The sequence below is a fragment of the Amblyomma americanum genome, chromosome 4 (assembly GCF_052857255.1).
Source record: "Amblyomma americanum isolate KBUSLIRL-KWMA chromosome 4, ASM5285725v1, whole genome shotgun sequence".
NCBI classification, from domain to species: Eukaryota; Metazoa; Arthropoda; class Arachnida; order Ixodida; family Ixodidae; genus Amblyomma; species Amblyomma americanum.
This window is the reverse complement of record NC_135500.1, coordinates 55,429,468-55,450,082: the sequence shown is the minus strand read 5'-3', so window position 1 is coordinate 55,450,082 and position 20,615 is coordinate 55,429,468. Positions and strand designations below refer to the sequence as shown.

General features: G+C 45.5%; 1 protein-coding gene across 1 annotated transcript in view; it reads left to right on the top strand.

The window, feature by feature from the left end:
* LOC144129507 (nose resistant to fluoxetine protein 6-like) overlaps positions 1–20,615 on the top strand; it is a 224,208-nt gene that overhangs the window by 149,847 nt on the left and 53,746 nt on the right. The window lies entirely within an intron of this gene.

Here is a 20,615-nt window from a genome sequence, read left to right as displayed (position 1 = left end):
GAAGTTATATGTATATATTTTTTAGTTTCCTTGCAACCGTCTTTTCGCTACCTCTTTAAGTTACTGCCAGCGCAAGTTTTCAGTTCTCGTTCCAGTCGCAAAAGCATCACAGTCCCTTTAAATACAACAGTTCGCCCACTATTCGACATGTGCAACCACTAGAACCGCCGCCAAATGTCGCCTCCTCAGCCGTAGTTCACAGTATTTGTACGAGCTGTGAACCACTGCTCAGTTGCTTGCGTAAAATTGTAAAGTGTGTTCTTTTTTCTTTAAGGCATCTCTGAATGAAGATGTGGAAATTGTTGATTTTGCCGCTTGGTTGGTAGCAAGTCGGGCGGGGCTGCTGACGTACGGGGCACAGACGCAGGCTGTCGCCTTCTGAGGACACTCATGCATGGATTGGTTTTTCTTGGCAGAGGTAAAGTATAGAGAAGATAAGCTTCTGAAAACAATAGATTAGCAGGCTTCGTAGGGAAGCCTCAGTCAGCTGCCTAGCGTTTGCATCATAGGAGTTTCTTTCGTCAAAGCAAGTACTTTTGTCAAAAGTTGGCTGGAGGGTGAGGCTTCCATACCTGCGTTGTTCACTTTTTTTTTGGCTGGGGTTTTTAAAGGCAGAAAATTGTGGTATTAAAACAAGAGAAATAATATATAAACAACATCGTCGACTTCATTCAGTGCGGGCAGTATCTACGGGGACTAATGAGCAGGTAATCTACAGATCACTGTAAAATTACTGTTTCCGCCGCAGTTGTTTCGCGCAGTTTCGTTTTAAGTATTTGCAGCAGTAGTCGTTAATGCGAACTCATTCATAACAAAGCACATCATAGTGCGCATGCCTTAAACGTTGGCCATTGTCCTGCTCATCGAGCCACTACATCGAACAACTGATTTTTCTAGATCGACGCAAGTGCATCAGACAGCGGTAAAACTAAGCATGATATTACATTTTATATCTCAGCTCATTCCAGCTGACTATGAGTCTTCAGCCACCCGAACTGCAGCACAAAGGTTTCAGGCTTTCTTCTGCCACAGCCTATAGCTGAACGCCTAACAGCCACAGCCTTTGAGCTACGTGCGTAGTTTTCCTTCGGAAGCCTGGATGTGAGCATCATCAAAAGTTTCATTCGGGCCATAAGTCTGTCATTACGTAGGCGTACGTGTACAAATGATATATGTTGTCCTGTATTAAGTGGAAACAATATTCATAGATGGCCTGCTCGCATTTCTCTATGATGCCCAAAATAGCGACTCTCGGAAAGCAAGCTCTTGTACTGTGGTGTGCTCTTTTAGAAACGTCACTGAAGACTGAAATTTTATTTTCAACAGTAAGAAAAAAAAAACGTTGTTCACAGCTGTGTGTTCAACATAAAAAAAAGATGTAAAAAAGTAAAGCTGCCGCTCGTGCAAAAAGAAAACCCACAAGGTTCGAAGCCAGTAGCCATTAATCAACGGGCTATAAGATTGATATCAGATTGATAAGAGATTCCAAGCCCATCGCGAGAGTTATAATTTCCACTGAGGTAAAAGAAAGCGCGTAGCAGGCAGGGATTTTCCTGGCTTCTAATGAAGAACAACTTGCAAGTAAGCTTAAAGTCATTTGCAACTTTCACTTTAATAGGCACTCTTAAAAACTTTTGTGCCGGAAAATTGAACTAAGCGTTCCCTGTATACATTACGACAGACAGGCAGGTTGAAATTTTCATCTGATTCATGCCTTGTGTTAAGGGATGGCAACAAATAAGTCAATGGTAGGGGAGTACTTGTAAAATAATACTATTTACCAATAAGTATATTTTGCAATAAATAACTCAAATGACAGTACTCGATTTTCATGGTATAGATTATTTTTGATATAATGCCCTATACTAATGGCCTATTAATCGCAGGGCTCTATCCTCTAGTCTCTGTATGCGAGCTAAATAAGTTCTTTACGCTTGGCTCCACAATTCGCAGGAGTAGCTAATGTGACAGTGAAATAGCGGAAAATACAGACAACGTAGTATACTTAATACAAAATACTGTTTTGCTTTCAGTAGCGCGTAGCATCTGAACGCTAGCTTTTTACAGACCTTTTCTTTCTTTTCTTGCCAGTGCAGGTGTTGATCAAAGACGAGGTCAAGGTATTTCAAACAAGAAATTCATCCTCCATCCTACTAGTGTTCAGTAATAAGCTAATCTTATTTGGGTCAATGCTTCTCTTAGAGTGTGATACTACGTATTTAGTCTTACCCACATTTATTGATCATTTATTTGCCAAAACCATATCAAAATATTACACACTTGAGAAAATATCTTTTGCAGGCCCGAGAATGATTCAGCTGTGCACAAAAGAGCAGTGCCAGGCGCGTACATTCGTCATAAGCAGCTTGACTACGTCCACTGCAGGGAAAATGCTTCTCTCATGTCTCTCCAATTATCTCTGTCCTTTGCAGCTGTGCCCACCGTACGCCCGCAAACTTCTTAATTTCATTGATCCACCTAACTTTCTGCCGTCCCTGCTACGCTTGCCTTCTCTTGGAATCCACTCTGTTACCCTTAAGGACCAGCGGTTATCTTGCCTTATCATTACATGCACTGCGTAGCCCCATTTCTTCCTACTGATTTATACTAGGATGTCATTAACCCGCGTTTGTTCCCTCACCCTCTGTACCCGCTCCCGGTCTCTTAACGCTACACCTATCATTTTTCTTTCCATATTGCGCTGCGTTGCCCTTAACTTGAGCTGACCCCTTTTCGATAGTATCAACATTTCTGCAACATAAATTCAGCAATAAAATTCCAATAAGGAAGGGCGTCAGGCAGGGAGACACGATCTCGCCATTGCTATTCACTGCCGGTTTACAGGGGGTATTTCGAGGCCTGAATTGGGAACAGTTGGGGATGAGAGTCAGTGCAGAATACCTAAATAATCTGCGATTCGCTGACGACATTGCCTTGCACACTAAACAAAAATCAACCGAGGAGGGTGTAAAATGGCTTGTCCTCTTGCGGCCTCTCTAATCGAGTTCTGAAGTACACCGTTAGATTTTGTGTCGATTTCCAGACCAAAAAATACGGAGCGTTTGCGGTTACCAATGGGAGCAGATGTGGTTTAGATTTTAGCACGAAAAACACGAAGCACTTGCGGTTGACAATGAGAGCAGATTTGGTGTAGATTTTCACACTAAAAATACGGAGCACTTGCGGTTAGCAATGGAAGATTTCAACCGCGGCGATACGCTTAGCGGTGGCTGCAGCGTCGTGTCCATGCGGGCGCCAATATTTCGCAATGCCGGCATGAAAGGGGCTGTGCAGGGGGCTCTAATAAAGTTTCGGCATGCCCGAGATATTGAAGCACGCCGCTTCACGAATAGTGTCCAGCAAGGATTTTTTAAATGCGCTTTGTAGAAGCTGAGTTATCTGTAGTTAAAATTTCACTTTCAGCCTCTTCGCGCCTTTCCCTCTCCTCTTGCCACTTTTTTCACGCTGGAAGGCAGGCGCTCATTCTCCGACCCCGTCTGGGAGCGGAGCTTCCCGACCCGCTGGAGATAAGCGGCTTATTGGCCGCGGCCACGATAGCAGCCTGATGTCTGAAAGAATCTAATCAATGGCCACCTCTCACCTTGTCTGCGCAGATGCGGGGGACGGAGGGGGGTGCGAGCATGAAAAAGTCGCCGGGAAGGGCTCGCCAACTTTGGCGCGTGATTGTGGGTCGTCTGCTGCGTGTAGAAGAGTATTATTTGGCTCCGGTTTTCATGGAAACACAGTGCAGTGATTAAGTGAGTTTATGTTCTCTTCTCGGAAAGCGTTTCAGAGCCCCTTTAACGAGGAGGAGGTGATGACAGCGGCCCGCTTTTCTATACGGCACTTTCACTCTTTCTTACAACGCTACTAGAAATGCTAAAGACATAGGCTGGTTTGGTTTATGGGGGTTTATCGTCCCAAAGCGACTCAGGCTAAGAAGGACGCCGTAATAGAGGGCCCCGGAAATTTCGACCACCTGGGGTTCTTTACCTTGCCGCCAGGCAAGGTAAAGGACAGGCCAGGCCGCCATTGGAATCTGAACCTGGCAACGTTTAACGCTAGAACTTTAGCTAGTGAGGCTAGCCTAGCAGTGCTGTTTTAGGAACTAGCGGGAATTAAATGGGATGTGATAGGGCTTAGCGAAGTTAGGAGGACAGGTGAGGCGTATACAGTACTAAAGGACGGACACATACTGTGCTATCGCGGGTTAGAGGATAGACAAGAACTTGGTGTGGGATTCCTTATTAATAAGGATATAGCTGGCAACGTAGAGGAGTTCTACAGTATTACCGAGAGGGTAGCAGCTATAGTAATTAGGCTGAATAGGAGGTACAAGCTGAAAGTGGTGCAGGCCTACGCACCCACATCCAGCCATGATGACCCGACCGTTGAAAGTTTCTATGAGGACGTAGAATCGGCAATGAATAAAGTAAAATCGCAGTACACTGTACTGATGGGCGACTTCAATGCGAAGGTGGGCAAGAAGCAGGCTGACGACCACGTGGTAGGTGAATATGGGATAGGCTCTAGAAATAGAAGGGGAGAATTATTAGTCGGATTCGCGGATAGAAATAATTTACGGATCATGAATACCTTCTTCCGCAAACGAGAAAACAGGAAGTGGACCTGGAAGAGCCCCAATGGTGAGATTAAAAATGAAATCGACTTCATACTATGCGCTAAACCTGGCATCATTCAGGATGTGACCGTCCTCGGAAAGGTGCTTTGTAGCGACCACAGAATGGTAAGGTCTAGAATTAGCTTAGACTTGAAGAGGGATCGGAAGAAGCTAGTGAAGAAGAAGACCATTAACGAGTTAGCCGTAAGAGGGAAAGCACAGGAGTTTAGGATAGCGCTGCAAAACAGATATTCGGCTTTAACTGAGGAAGATGATCTTGATGTTCATTCAATGCACGATAATCTGACATCAATAATTACGGAGTGCGCAGTAGATGTTGGCGGTAGGACAGTTCTAAAGGATACCGGGAAGCTATCTCAGATGACGAAAGATCTGATTAAGAAGCACCAAAACATGAGGGTATCTAACCCTACCGATAGAATAGAACTAACGGAGCTATCAAAGTTAATAAATAAGCGCAAGGTAGCCGACATAAGGAAGTTGAATATGGAGAAAATCGAGCATGCTATAAAGAACGGAGGTAGCCTAAAAACAGTGAAGAGGAAACTAGGCATAGGTAAAAACTAGATGTATGCATAAAGAGACAAGCAGAGCAATGTCATTAGCAATATGGATAAGATAGTTAACGTAGCCGAAGAGTTCTACACAGACCTGTACAGTAGCCAATGTAATCAGAGCGTTAATGAGAAAGACCGCAGTGCACAGCAATGCGTCATCCCGCCAGTAACGAAAGATGAAGTAAAGAAAGCCTTAGAAGCAATGAAAAGGGGAAAAAGCAGCTGGGGAGGATCAGGTAACAGCAGATCTGTTGAAGGATGGAGGGGACACCGTGCTAGAAAAACTACCCACCCTGTATACCAATGCCTTATGACCTCGACTGTACCAGAAGCTTGGAAGAATGCAAACTTTATCTTAATTCATAAGAAGAGAGACGCCAAGGACTTGAAAAATTACAGGCCGATCAGCTTACTATCCGTTGCCTACAGAGTATTTAATAAGGTAATCGCTAATAGAGTGAGGGCCACGTTAGACTTTAATCAACCAAATGATCAGGCAGGCTTTCGTAAAGGATATTCCACAATAGATCATATTCACACTATCAATCAGGTGATAGAGAAATGCGCAGAATATAATCAACCTCTGTATATAGCTTTCATTGATTACGAGAAAGCATTCGACTCAGTGGAAACCTCAGCAGTCATACAGGCATTGCGTAATCAGGGGGTAGAAGAGCCTTATGTCAAAATACTGGAAGATATATATAGCAACTGCACAGCTACTATAGTCCGCCATAACGTCAGCAATAAAATTCCAATAAGGAAGGGCGTCAGGCAAGGAGACACGATCTTGCCAATGCTGTTCATCGCATGTTTACAGGAGGTATTTCGAGGCCTGAATTGGGAACAGTTGGGAATAAGAATAAATGGTGAATACCTATATAATTGCGATTTGCTGATGACATTGCCTTGCTGAGTCACTCAGGAGGTGAACTGCAAATCATGATCAATCAGTTAGACAGGCAGAGCAGACCGATGGGTCTAAAAATTAACATGCAGAAAACCAAGGTAATGTTCAACAGCCTAGCAAGGGAACAACAGTTCACAATCGGCAGCGAGAGCCTAGAAATTGTGACGGAATACGTCTACTTAGGGCAGGTAGTGACAGCTGATCCGGATCATGAGAGGGAGATAACTAGAAGGATAAGAATGGGGTGGAGCGCATATGGCAAATTCTCGCAGATCATGAGTGGCAGTTTACCAATTTCCCTCAAGAGGAAAGTGTACAACAGCATAATCTTACCGGTACTCACCTACGGGGCAGAAACGTGGAGGCTAACGAAAAGAGTTCAGCTTAAGTTAAGGACAACGCAGCGAGCCATGGAAAGAAAAATGATAGGTGTAACGTTAAGAGATCGGAAGCGGGCAGAGTGGGTGAGGGAACTAACACGGGTTAATGACATCCTAGTCGAAACCAAGAGCAAGAAATGGGCTTGGGCAGGGCATGTAATGCGAAGGCAAGATAACCGCTGGTCCTTAAGGGTAACGGAGTGGATTCCAAGAGAAAGTAAGTGGAGCAGGGGGCGGCAGAAGGTTAGGTGGGCGGATGAGATTAAGAAGTTTGCAGGCAAAGGGTGGATGCAGCTGGCAAAGGATAAGGTTAATTGGCGAGACATCTGAGAGGTCTTTGCCCTGCAGGGGGTGTAGTAAGGCTGATGATGATGATGATAATGATGATGACCTTGCACTGACATCGCACAGTACACGGGCCTCTAGAATTCCCCCTCCATCGAGATTCGACCGCCGCGGTCGGGATCGAACCCGGGTCTTTCGGGCCAGGAGCCGAGCGCCATAACCACTCAGCCACCGCGGCGATTCTGAAGATATAGGCGAAACTGTGCTAGGTCGTTATGTCACGCCAATTAGGTTCTAATGCGCTTTCTAATCAAGAACATAGGTCACTCGAACCTCAAGAGTGAGATATACCAACCAGCACCGTTGCGTCCATATCGTTACGCAGTAGTACTGTAACGAACAGGGCAAGAACGCTGGATTAAAAAGTGCATCGGACCGCTGTCTTCACCTCCTTATCCTGGATGCCTGCGTGGCAAGATCGTGGCGCCATGTATACACACGACGTCGCAGCCACGCTGCAGCGTATCGCCGTACTCCGCGGAAACAAAACGAAACCAGCGGCGGCAAGGAAACATGTTTGGTCTGACTCCGCTGTGTATACGGCACTTCCGTAAAAAATACAGGAACCACGGCTCCGGCGTTAGCCGAACGAATCTTGATGGAGTGGTCCGAAATGGGCAAGAAAAGTGGAGTTGGGGAGATGGCGGGCAAAGAAAGCGAGAACAAGACCATCGTAACGGATCTACGTACCCCATTCTTGCAACACATTCTTTTTCTTCTTATGGTGAATGTTTACTATCTCTTCACTGTGGTCCAAAGACTGAATTCCTGAAGTTAAAGATCCTGAACAGGGCACAAAGAAGCCACCTGTGCGCAGCTCTGCATTGGACAAATAATGTTTGCTATCTCTCTACCTTTAGGAGTTTCTAAAAATAATACTTTTGTTGATTGTATTGTTGCGGGAAAGAATATATTTACAGTTATTTACAAAAACGAATGAACAGCTACGGGCGGCACTCAGAACACAGCCAGAGATGAGTTCTCGTCTTCTTCCTCGTCCACTCGTTCACTCGCTCAATGTCGTCGTCGTCGTCTACCCGCTGCAATATGCTTAAAATCTGGCCATTACTGTTACTTATTTTTACAGTCTTTAATAGAGCTTTTTAACGAAAATTTTGAATGCCGTGCTCCACTCGCGCGTTTAAAATATTATTCAAATACCATTTTCATTCAGTCTATAAGTCATTAAAGTCGCAATATAAGAGGAAAAGGATTCGCAGTAAAAGAAATACAAAAACATGATATATAGTTTGTGCACAGTGCCTTTATTTTCAAATAAAATAGAGTTCTTGGATTTTACCTACACAGTGCAAGGCAGTTGTATATGTCTGTTAGCCATTTTTTCTTTGAAACAGCGCGTTTAAACACTATACAAAAACATTGCTGCTAGCACGTCCTCAAAACACTGTGTTCACAATTTCACTTGCGAAGTACGCGCATTCCATTAGACGTTTGATAACACGTAATTACCGAGACAACTGCTACAAATAGCACCGAATTATCACAAATGTCAGTTACTACGCTACACACGTAACTGCAGTATTAACACCAGCAGCATGAAAAAGGCTGCTTAAGTATGACATGCCAAGCTTATTCAATTGAAAAGAAATTGAGGAGTCTACGTAAAGTAATAAACAAAAGGTGACGAAGACCTGTAGATTACAAGTCACATTTCTCTAAAACAGAGAACAATAAAACTGCATTTGCACCCGCAATTTTTGGACAGGTATTAGAGATAGAGACGAACTTGAAATGAGCACCTAAAATAATGAAAACGATATAATAGCAAATCGTGAAAAATCACGCAAAGATGACTTCAGCACTTGTTCCGCACACTTCAGGCTAACTGATGTACTCAGATAAGATTAGCTAAAAAAATGTTAGGTGCGAGACAATACAATTTTCCTAAACTCAGCGACTAAAACCGTGTGGCTGACTTCAAGATGTAGATCTACAAACAGTAAAAAAATATGAAACAGACTTTCTTTCCCTATAAATCTATAGTAAACTATCATAGGTATCCAACTTCTAACTTATGTGTTTGTTCCTAGAAACACATAGGACAAACATAACCTTAGAAAACGTATCAAATACATTCACTTTAACACACATTCAGATAAAAAATCATAAAACAAAACTTTACACTCAATATTTGGAGGCCTACGCTCTAGAGAAAGTTTCTGAGCACAGAAATACTTATAACCACCTATTTCAAGAAAAATGTTGCTAATAGAAAGTGCAGCACTCATGATTTATCTAAAAAAGAATACAGAAGCAGGAATAAAAATTACACTGAAAATAGATGAAAATATGCACACTTCCGTTTCCATCTAACGAACAAATAATGAATAATGTTCAAACACAAGGAACAATTCAACCTGGTAATATCTTGACTGGGGGCACTACAAGCAAAAAAAAAAAAGACGCGGCCAAAGGACAAAGCAGTAAGGATACAGGCATTCTGTTTGATCGATAGAAAGGCATTCATCACCTTCGCTTTATGACTAAGTGAAGTAAAATTCCAGAAAAGGTCCCATGGCAACTGATCAGGCTAAAGAACTGGTAATTTGATGAATAAATAGGTAATTGAATTTTTGAAGACCTGCGTCTAAGCGCATTTTCGTTTGAAAACTTCACTGTTCACCAAATCTGTAATCACTTTGAATTTTTTTCTTACTACATTATCTGTTTAATTACTAGCAAATTTATCATGTGGCAGAACGGAAAAACTATTACAAAACAGAAAAAAATGGGACAGTGCTGCCAGGAAGCTGTCCGAGCTAGATGAAAAAATTAAGAATATGACTAGCCCAGGTGGGGACGAGAAAAACGGTAGGGTGATGACTCCTCGGGGGAATGCCATGTTGCTGTTCCTATTAGTCATTGGTCTTTCTACGCTGCCACATAATGCAAGTACAGAATTTGTCAAAAGCTTAGGGCCCAAGTAATACATTTCTGCAGCTTGTGCATCGCTAGCACTCCAGATCCCTTGAAGGTACAGAAACTCTTGCCCTGACCACCGCGAATGTTAGGGCGTCCATGGATGCGACAAAAGCCCTATTACATGGCATAGAAGCCGAACCATTTGGCTTTTGTTATATTGTTTTCTTTTTGCTGCACTTCGGCTAACTGCATCATATAACATGTCAACATTGGCAAGATATAGCAGCAAAGGTTGTGTTCCACTAGCAGCGTTCTAAACAATACTAAATAACTAGATGTGTACAACATCTACTGGCGGATAGAAGAGGCAGCTGTGAAGGAAAGATGAACTTGTTTTTAAAAAGTGATGAGAACAAGACCATGGAAGAATGGCTTGTTTTAAGCCAAGATTATAAATCACGCTCACGAAAGCTGAGGAGACAGTGTGCCTTCTATACATTTTCCACAAGAAACACTCAGAATGCTGCAAACAGCGGAGACCCCACAGAAGCGATGAAGTTTTCTCTACAATGTGCTAGTCAATGAAGAAAAAATGTGCCTTGATAGGTGAGTAGGCGTGGTGTAAGTACGTGGTCATGTGAAATTAGAAACAAATTGTGATGATGATTATGGATTTTTATGGCGCAAGGGCAGCTATGGCCAAAGAGCGCCATGTCACAAGGTATTTTTCCTTTTTCTCAAGGTGGGGTCAAAGACCCATTTCCCAAGCATTTCACCCTAAATAAGCCGAGCACCAGACCAGGGGAAAGCTTGTACCCATTGTATCACCGGTGGGTACCCGGCGGCACTGGGGATCGAACCCCGCACCTCCCGCATGCGAGGCGGATGCTCAACCACTCGGCCACCGCTGCGGTCTGAAACAAATTGTCACTGACATTACTAACACTTGTAGACGATCAAACACACTGTCACGTTTCAGTCTCAGGCACATTATGACTACACTATTCGAAAGGTGAATTCATGTGGGGGTGGTTTCCCCTCCCCAAGCGAGAAATTTTACATATAAAAACCATGCTCAATCCAATTTCTTTAATGAATAAAGTCAAATATATGCAAGGATCAAACAAGTCGATAAATGACTGATTTTTAAAGATAACGGCGACCAGGCTAATGCACTTGGATCTACCAACACTTTCTCTTGTTCCTATTTCACTGCCCTGCACTATGTGCAGAAGCAGGCTCTAGCTACAAGCTTTGCATCATTTTTTTTTCTTTATGATTCGTTACTATGAACGAATCATTTCACGGCAATTATGCTTGGAAACCAACGAGTTCATATTAAAGAGGCACGACTGTGCATATGATTTGCCCATCACAGACACTATCACATTTAGTGGGCCACCACAAGTATCCAAATGATAAACAAAATGAGTGGCCTCCCTACCAAAGATTTGAAAGCCGCACTAGCTGTAAGGACGCAACATGTTCCAACAATATGTTTTTAAGCGCAAATGTCACTAAACATGGTAAAGGTGCCCTCATGCTGTGTCAATAAATGAGCTTAAAGTAACAAAATACCAAGACGCATTGAGGCCAATTTGATAAGGTAGAGTGAAAGCAAATCAGAGGCCCAAAAATATATAATAAAAAATTGAGCCCTCCCTCAAATACCTCTTGCTTTTTGCTCATATGAAGGTTCATAGCAACATTTTCAAGCAAACTGAGAATTTTTATGCAGTGTAAACACTGATTTTAGATGCAAACAGGCAGCTCAACTCGAGTGACCTGCCTAGCAGTAATGCACACATCAGCTGTAATAAAAGAAACTACGAACAGGCTACAATCTGCATGAAGTATAAGGCTTCAGATTTAGTCCTTAATTACTCACAGACTATGCGCCAGCGCTTTAGTGCTGGCGCACAGTCATATAATGAGACCCATATCCTAGCAACACGTCCCTAAAGGGGCCTTGAAATGCCTTCCGAGGAGAGCACATTAACTCACTTAATCACTGCACTGTGTTGCCATGAAAACCAGAGCGAAATAATACTCTTCTACACGCAGCAGACGACCCACAATCACGCGCAAAAGTTGGTGAGCCCTTCCCGGCGACTTTTTCATGCTCGCACCCTCCTCCGTACCCCGCATCTGCGTAGATATGGTGAGAGGTGGCCATTGGTTAGATTCTTTCAGACGTCAGGCAGCTACCGTGGCCGCGGCCAATAAGCCGCTTACCTCCGGGGGGTCGGGAAGCTCCGCTCCTACAGGGGGTCGGGAGGGAGGGGGGGGGGGGGGGTCGGCGAAGGAGCGCCTACCTTCCAGCGTGGAAAAAGCTACGAGAGGAGAGGGAGAGGCGCGAAGAGGCTGAAAGTGAAATTTTAACTACAGATAACTCAGCTTCTACAAAGCGCATTAAAAAAATTCTTGCTGGACACTATTCGTGAAGCGGCGTGCTTCAATATCCCAGGCATGCCACAACTTTATTAGAGCCTCCTCACAGCCCCTTTAATATAACTGCGCTAATATTTTGCTCTATTCCGCAGCACAACGCTCATGCGCTCTAAAAAAGCCTGTCACGTCTTCGTCGTACGACGCTATTTAAGACGCAAAACCACTTACCATGGCACCGAGACGGATGTGAAACGTCAGGGCTTCAAGGATATTCTTCAGGGAAGCCGTGTCGAGATGGAAACTTCTCTCCTGCTGGTGACGGGCGCGGGAAAGCGAGCGCTTGTCTTGATTCGCCCAGAACGGCGCCAAACCGTCATGCGCAAACCAAGCGAGGCGCAAGTTGCGCAAGGTAGGTAGGCAGGTAAAAACTTCATTGGAGAACCAAGTAAAGGAAGGCGTTAGGGCAGGTTTGGTTGGTTGACTTGGTTCTTCTTCTCGGTTGGCGGCTATCAGTCAACGGCTTCTGGCGACCTTCTCCGCCCATTCTATCAGCCTCTTCTGTGAGGCCGGCTCTGACCTAGATACCGCGATCTCCCAACCTGCTACGTCTGTGAGGTTCCAGCGAGATGGTGGTTGGAGTTCTCGGCATATTAAGAGTATGTTTTCGAAGTTCGCTATGGGATGCCCACAAAGAGAACATTCGGGCTTGTATTGACTCGGGTGTATTAGTGCCAGATAGGCTAGTGAAGGAAACGTTCTGGGCTGGAGTCGCCTCTATATAGTGTGTTGTTCCTTCTTGATGGTGTGGTGTGCTGGCGGATATGGTAGTCTTTCCTCTTTATAGTGTAGCGTGATTTAATTGTAGGTGATTTGTCTGTCCCGCGCGCAATCCCTCTCGACTGTCTGGCCTGCTCGGTTGACGTGCGATCGAGCAATAAAGTGCACCTCCTCGTTTCAGGGGTTGCCTGCGCGGGCTGGCACCCAAACTAGTTGAATTGGTCGGGTCGTGTGGGCTTGATCGGAGAATTTCGTGGTAGGTGGCAGAATGGATCTTTCCCTGTGCAAAATTCCTGATTGCGGCTTGGAGTCGCCTCTTCCACTTCGAAGGAGGTGGTTGCCCTTATCGAGCCCGAAGCCTTATGTTTGAGGTCGTGTGACACCACGCTTAGGGCGTATGCTGGGTTGCATGGATATTCTTCCGCGTCTACGTAGACTGCGTCTTCGTTGTCTGCGGGTTTTTTATCCAGGACTTTTGCGCGTTCTTCGCGTCTTTGCCGGTTGTGGGTTGGGTGTACGTTCTTGGTTATTGGGTGGACAATTGGCTTTTCCTTTATTTGTTTAGGAATGCTGTGGGTGTTGTCCGGAGGGGGACCTGGTGGTTTCATCTTTCATCATCATCATCATCATCATCAGCCTTACTAGACCCACTGCAGGGCAAAAGCCTCTCCCATGTCTCGCCAATTAACCCTATCCTTTGGCAGCTGCATCCACCCTTTGCCTGCAAACTTCTTAACCTCATCCGCCCACCTAACCTTCTGCCGCCCCCTGCTCCGCTTACTTTCTCTTGGAATCCACTCCGTTACCATTAAGGACCAGCGGTTATCTTGCCTTCGCATTACATGCCCTGCCCAAGCCCATTTCTTGCTCTTGATTTCGGCTAGTATGTCATTAACCCATGTTTGTTCCCTCACCCACTCTGCCCGCTTCCGGTCTCTTAACGTTACACCTATCATTTTTCTTTCCATGGCTCGCTGCGTTGTCCTTAACTTAAGCTGAACTCTTTTCGTTAGCCTCCACGTTTCTGCCCCGTAGGTGAGTACCGGTAAGATTATGCTGTTGTACACTGTCCCCTTGAGGGAAATTGGTAAACTGCCACTCATGATCTGCGAGAATTTGCCATATGCGCTCCACCCCATTCTTATCCTTCTAGTTATCTCCCTCTCATGATCCGGATCAGCTGTCACTACCTGCCCGAAGTAGACGTATTCCGTCACAATTTCTAGGCTCTCGCTACCGATTGTGAACTGTTGCTCCCTTGCTAGGCTGTTGAACATTACCTTGGTTTTCTGCATGTTAATTTTTAGACCCATCGGTCTGCTCTGCCTGTCTAACTCATTGATCATGATTTGCAGTTCACCTCCTGAGTGACTCAGCAAGGCAATGTCATCAGCAAATTGTAGATTATTTAGGTATTCACCATTTATTCTTATTCCCAACTGTTCCCAATTCAGGCCTCGAAATACCTCCTGTAAACATGCGGTGAACAGCATTGGCGAGATCGTGTCTCCTTGCCTGACGCCCTTCCTTATTGGAATTTTATTGCTGACTTTATGGAGGACTATAGTAGCTGTGCAGTTGCTATATATATCTTCCAGTATTTTGACATAAGGCTCTTCTACCCCCTGATTACGCAATGCCTGTATGACTGCTGAGGTTTCCACTGAGTCGAATGCTTTCACGTAATCAATGAAAGCTATATACAGAGGTTGATTATATTCTGCGCATTTATTTATCACCTGATTGATAGTGTGAATATGATATATTGTGGTATATCCTTTACGAAAGCCTGCCTGATCGTTTGGTTGATTAAAGTCTAACGCGGCCCTCACTCTATTAGCGATTACCTTAGTAAATACTTTGTAGGCAACGGATAGTAAGCTGATCGGCCTGTAATTTTTCAAGTCCTTCGCGTCTCCCTTCTTATGAATTAAGATAATGTTTGCATTCTTTCAAGCTTCTGGTACAGTCGAGGTCATAAGGCATTGCGTACACAGGGTGGCTAGTTTTTCTAGCACGATGTCCCCTCCATCCTTCAACAGATCTGCTGTTACCTGATCCTCCCCAGCTGCTTTTCCCCTTTTCATTGCTTCTAAGGCTTTCTTTACTTCATCTTTCGTTACTGGCGGGATGACGCATTGCTGTGCACTGCTGTCTTGCTCATTAACGCTCTGATTATATTGGCTACTTTACAGGTCTGTGTAGAACTCTTCGGCTACGTTAACTATCTCATCCATATTGCTAATGACATTGCCCTGCTTGTCTCTTAATGCATACATCTGGTTTTTACCTATGCCTAGTTTCCTCTTCACTGTTTTTAGGCTACCTCCGTTTTTTATAGCTTGCTCGATTTTCTCCATATTAAACTTCCTTATTTCGGCTACCTTGCGCTTATTTATTAACTTTGATAGCTCCGTTAGTTGTATTCTATCGGTAGGGTTAGATGCCCTCATGTTTTGGCGCTTCTTAATCAGATCTTTCGTCATCTGAGATAGCTTCCCGGTATCCTTTCGAACTGTCCTACCGCGTACTTCTACTGCGCACTCCGTAATTATTGATGTCAGATTATTGTGCATTGAATGAACATCAAGATCATCTTCCTCTGTTAAAGCCGAATATCTGTTTTGCAGCGCTATCCTAAACTCCTGTGCTTTCCCTTTTACGGCTAACTCGTTAATGGTCTTCTTCTTCACTAGCTTCTTCCGATCCCTCTTCATGTCTAAGCTAATTATAGACCTTACCATTCTGTGGTCGCTACAACGCACCTTTCCGAGGACGGTCACATCCTGAATGATGCCAAGTTTAGCGCATAGTATGAAGTCGATTTCATTTTTAATCTCACCATTGGGGCTCTTTCAGGTCCACTTCCTGTTTTCTCGTTTGCGGAAGAAGGTATTCATGATCCGTAAATTATTTCTATCCGCGAATTCGACTAATAACTTTCCCCTTCTATTTCTAGAGCCTATCCCATAGTCACCTACCGCGTGGTCGTCAGCCTGCTTCTTGCCCACCTTCGCATTGAAGTCTGCCATCTGTACAGTGTACTGCGATTTTAATTTATTCATTGCCGATTATACGTCCTCGTAGAAACTTTCAACGGCCAGGTCATCATGGCTGGATGTGGGTGCGTAGGCCTGCACCACTTTCAGCTTGTACCTCCTATTCAGCCTAATTACTATAGCTGCTACCCTCTCGGTAATACTGTAGAACTCCTCTACGTTGCCAGCTATATCCTTAATAATGAGGAATCCCACACCAAGTTCTCGTCTACCCTCTAACCCGCGATAGCACAGTATGTGTCCGTCCTTTAGTACTGTATACGCCTCACCTGTCCTCCTAGCTTCGCTAAGCCCTATCACATCCCATTTAATTCCCACTAGTTCCTCAAACAGCACTGCTAGGCTAGCTTCACTAGCTAAAGTTCTAGCGTTAAACGTTGCCAGATTCAGATTCGAATGGCGGCCTGTCCGGAGCCAGAGATTCTTAGCATCCTCCGCTGCGTCACAGGTCTGACCGCCGCCGTGGTCAGTTGCTCTGCAGCCGCTGGGGACTGAGGGTCGAGGGTTAATTGGTTTGATCATAGAAGGTTGTCGTCATGTCTTTTTGTTGTTTTATATTTCATTCATTTTGTACTTGCTGTGTCATGCCTTGTTGTATTGCTTTTTTTTCCTCTTTTTTTTCTGGCCTATTCTTCTGTTATGTATCCTCATCCCCCCTGCAATAATGCCTTCGGGCGCTGCAGGTATTTCCAAAAATAAATAAATAAATAAGTACTACACCAGGGTGGCCAAATCCTGCTCTGGTGAGAGAGTGCGTTATCGGTTCTGGTCACCGAGATCAGGCCGCACTCCAGGCCTGGTTATGCAATTCCATCGACACGCGGATTTTTTTTTAAACCCTGTGGAGAATTGCGCGGCACCAGGATTTGAACCCCGGCCCTCTTGCACGCGAGGCGGATGTTCTACCTCTACGCCATCGCTGCATCTTTATTGAGGCTAGTATGTGTCTGCCCGTGCTTGGGGAGGATAGTCTGTCCAACCTTGCTTTGCGGTGGGCTTCAGTCAGTTCTTGTAGAGTGTTGTGGACTCCCATGCGGAGGAGTCTGTTGTTTGAGGTCCCATGTGGGAGATTTAGGGCCGATTTGTAGGCCTGTCTTATTAACGAGTTTGCTCTCTCCGTTTCTGTCTTTATGAGGTGAAGATAGGGGAGTGATTATATCATTCTGCTAATCACGAATGCTCGCACTAACCGCCTGAGGTCGTGTTTTCGAATGAGTCGGTGCTTGTTTGCTATTCTTCTGATTAGCCTGATGGTTTGATGTGTAATGACCGCGAGTTTGTAGATGGTCTCTGTATTGAGGCCGTGGTATTCAGGCGCATGCTCAGCCGTCGTTTACAATATCCACTCCAATAAACTCTGTTAAGCAGGCGTCTTTCCTTTCTACGTCGCACATCAAAAAGCAGCAGAGGCAAGCGCGCAGTCGCCGCTCACGATAAGTGTTCCAAGAGAGGGTCCAGAAAACCCGCCGTGCTCCATTCTGCGACGCAACTCAAGATGGCTCCGTTGGCGCTGCTAGGCCTAGCGCCTACGCCGCCTACGTTCGTAGCGTGCGGCCTCGAGTCACGACTGTCTCGCTGTCTTCTGACTGTTGGCGCTGTCTGCTGTCGATTGCATCTCCACCTAACCCAAAACTTGGTGCTTCGTTTGGGAACTAAGCGAAACAGATAAAAGAAAAGTACACAGCTCCACTAGTGGCCTTCTTTTGAACAGCAGCAGCAATTCGACTTCGCTCCGTCTCAATTGCCATGCGGTTTTTTTTTTCTACGCTGTTTGGAATGCCCGATAGTCACTCCGTTAGAGAGGCTTGATGAACGATTGCGGACATCGTTAGCACACCGCCATTCGGTACCTGGTCTGACTTTGGTGTGTATAATATACTGTGCTCCGTTTTACCGGTGTTCACGTCTGGCGGTGCGTACTTTTATGGCAGAGGAAGGCCGATAAACCTCCCATCTCATGTAATTCGTGTTTAGTCTAATTTGCGATTCGCTGATGGCATTGCCTTGCTGAATCACTTGGGATATGAATTGCAAAACATGATCAATGAGTTGGACAGGCAGAGCAGAAAGGTGGGCCTAAAAATTAACATGCAGAAAACCGAAGTAATGTTCAACAGTCTAGCAAGGGAACAGCTGGTCACAATTGGTAGCGAGGTGCTGGACGTTGTAAAGGAATATGTCTAAGTAGGGCAGGTATAGTGACCGGTGATCCGGATCATGAGATGGAAGTAACAATAAAAATCAGAATGGGGTGCAGCGCATATGCCAGCTTCTCTTAGATCATGAATGGCAGTTTACCAATAACCCTCGAGAGAAAAGTATACAACAGCTGTATCTTATCGGTACTCGCCTACGGGGGGCGTACAATAGGACCTTTGAAAACTGAACGGCTCGGCGGGGATCGTTTACGCAGACAGAAAAGAAAACCGGTCTCTGTTCTTCTGCGCTCCGTGAAGTTTTTGTTTGCATTTTGTGCCTGACCGCTGTTTCGTGAGCCCACTGGTCCTCGTGTGGCCCGCAAGAGTTTCAGCGAGATTCCGGTGCGTCGAGTGCAAGGTACGGAGTGCGCTCTTTTTGATTTCGCGCGTCCGCAGCCATCGCGGTGGTTGGGGACCAACCCCCAACCCCGCCCTCCCCCCCCCCCCCCCGTCTCCTCAGTCTCATATTTCAAGGGTTATTCTGGGCATAATGAGTGCAATTCCGGGGTGCAGTCAAGGGCCGGCTGGCCATCATGTGGTGAATATCATCCTCAAACCACCATCACTGATGACTGACGGAGCGGGAGCTATGACAATGCATCCTCCAGCAGGATGATGAAGAAGAGGAAGTGGAGGAGAAAAAAACCTCGCCTCCTGGAAAGTGTCATTTATAGTGAGAGCACCTTACAGGATGTGCAGAGCGAGTCGGAGGATATAGAGTGGGATGAAGCCCCGTTTTGAGCTTGTCTCTTACAAAAAAAAGCGACCGGAAAGGACTCCTGTAGTGTTCTGTCCGACTCAAGACAGCCGAAGCTTTTGGCAAGTGAACACAAGCAGAATTTCGTCAGAAATTGTTTCTGCCCCAAAGGAGACAGAGACTTCAGTCAGTGTAAATAGAGGGGGCAGCTTCTCTGTATGTGTTGATTCCTTAGCACCAGGTAAGCGTCTGTAGTTGCTATCTGAAGTGGCTGAATTAGCTAGGTGTCAATCCTTCTATTCCGGAGTCATACACAAGAAACTGTTAAAATCCGCCACGCTCCTCTCCAGTACAACTATGAGCACCTTCTAGAATTTATGAGGGATGCCGGTGTGATCTAGGCACGCCGACAGACTATGTATCGGCGTCAAGAGGATGGAGCGGTGGAATCCAGTCCCCTGCACTCAGTGACTCTCACATTCAAGGAAGACCGCCCAATGCCAGAGACGGCGTTCCTGGGCTTCACTAGTCATCCCGTGCAAAAGTACCTTAGACCAGCACTCCGCTGCTCACAACCGTCAGAGATTCAGCCACATGGCAAAGAACTGCCGCGCTTCGCGCCGAAGCAAGATTTGTTCGGAGAGCCATGAGTACATACATTGCAAATCGCTTCTGTAACCGAAGTGCGCGAAATGTTGTGGTAATCATGCCGCATATTTCTAAGGTTGTCCCCAAAACATAGCTGCATCAAACGTCTGACGTCACTAAATGATTCATGGCAGGTCGCCTCGCAAAAATTCACCTCCTCCAAACCTGGAAGCAGTGAATCCAGTGCAGCATGACAAACACAAAGCTTTGAAATCTGCATGGTATGCGTCCGCGCTGAAGAAGTCTGCTCGACAAAATTCAAGCCATCAAGTGCAGACATCTACCTCCAGTTCAGTTGTGCCGCCCGCTTCCACACTGAAGAGGCCTACTCTGGAGTGTTCTGACTGCCAGGTGCAAGGTACTATTTCGGGTCTCTCAACTGCCTCAGTACAGAGTTCTTCTGCTCTTCGAGCGCAAGTGGTATCCGAACCAGACTCAGTTGCTGGAGTCAAGGTTGAGGTTGAGGTGTTGAATGCTATAGGTGGGGTTAGCCTTGCTTTATCTGCCGGCAATTGCTCCTCCGCAGCGTCCCTTCGATATTAACAATGCCGCATCTACCCCGCTAAGCGCACAGTCTCTAATAATAGCACAAATTCTCTCCCGCAGTCAACATCTCGGCACACAATCAATCCCCACAGTTCACATCGCAGTCCACTCCAGAAGTCACCATCTATGCACATATTCAGTCACAGTAGAACATAGGTCATTGTTGTGCCACACTCCATACACACATTCACTCACAGTATAAAGTTGTCCACTCCGGAAGACACCATCTACGCACACATTCAATCACAGTAGGCCATAGTCCGTTCCTGCTGTCACCATTTAAAAACAAGATCCGTGTTCTGCAGAAATGTTAAAAGAAGGCGTGCAGCCTCCCTTCTGCATGTCTGGTTTCCACTCGGGTAGACAATGTCCTGCACTTTGCTGTGACGGGTTCCTGTCTTCTGGAAGGAAGCGAACATCACATGCCTTTCCGCGTTGTGCTCTGGGCAGTACATAATATAATGTTCGATATCACCGCACACACCACATAAAGAGCAGAGCGGAGACTATGCTATGCCGGTCTTATGCATCCATGCAGGAGTGCGAGCAGAGGCCGTGCGAATTCAATGTAGAAGGGTCGCC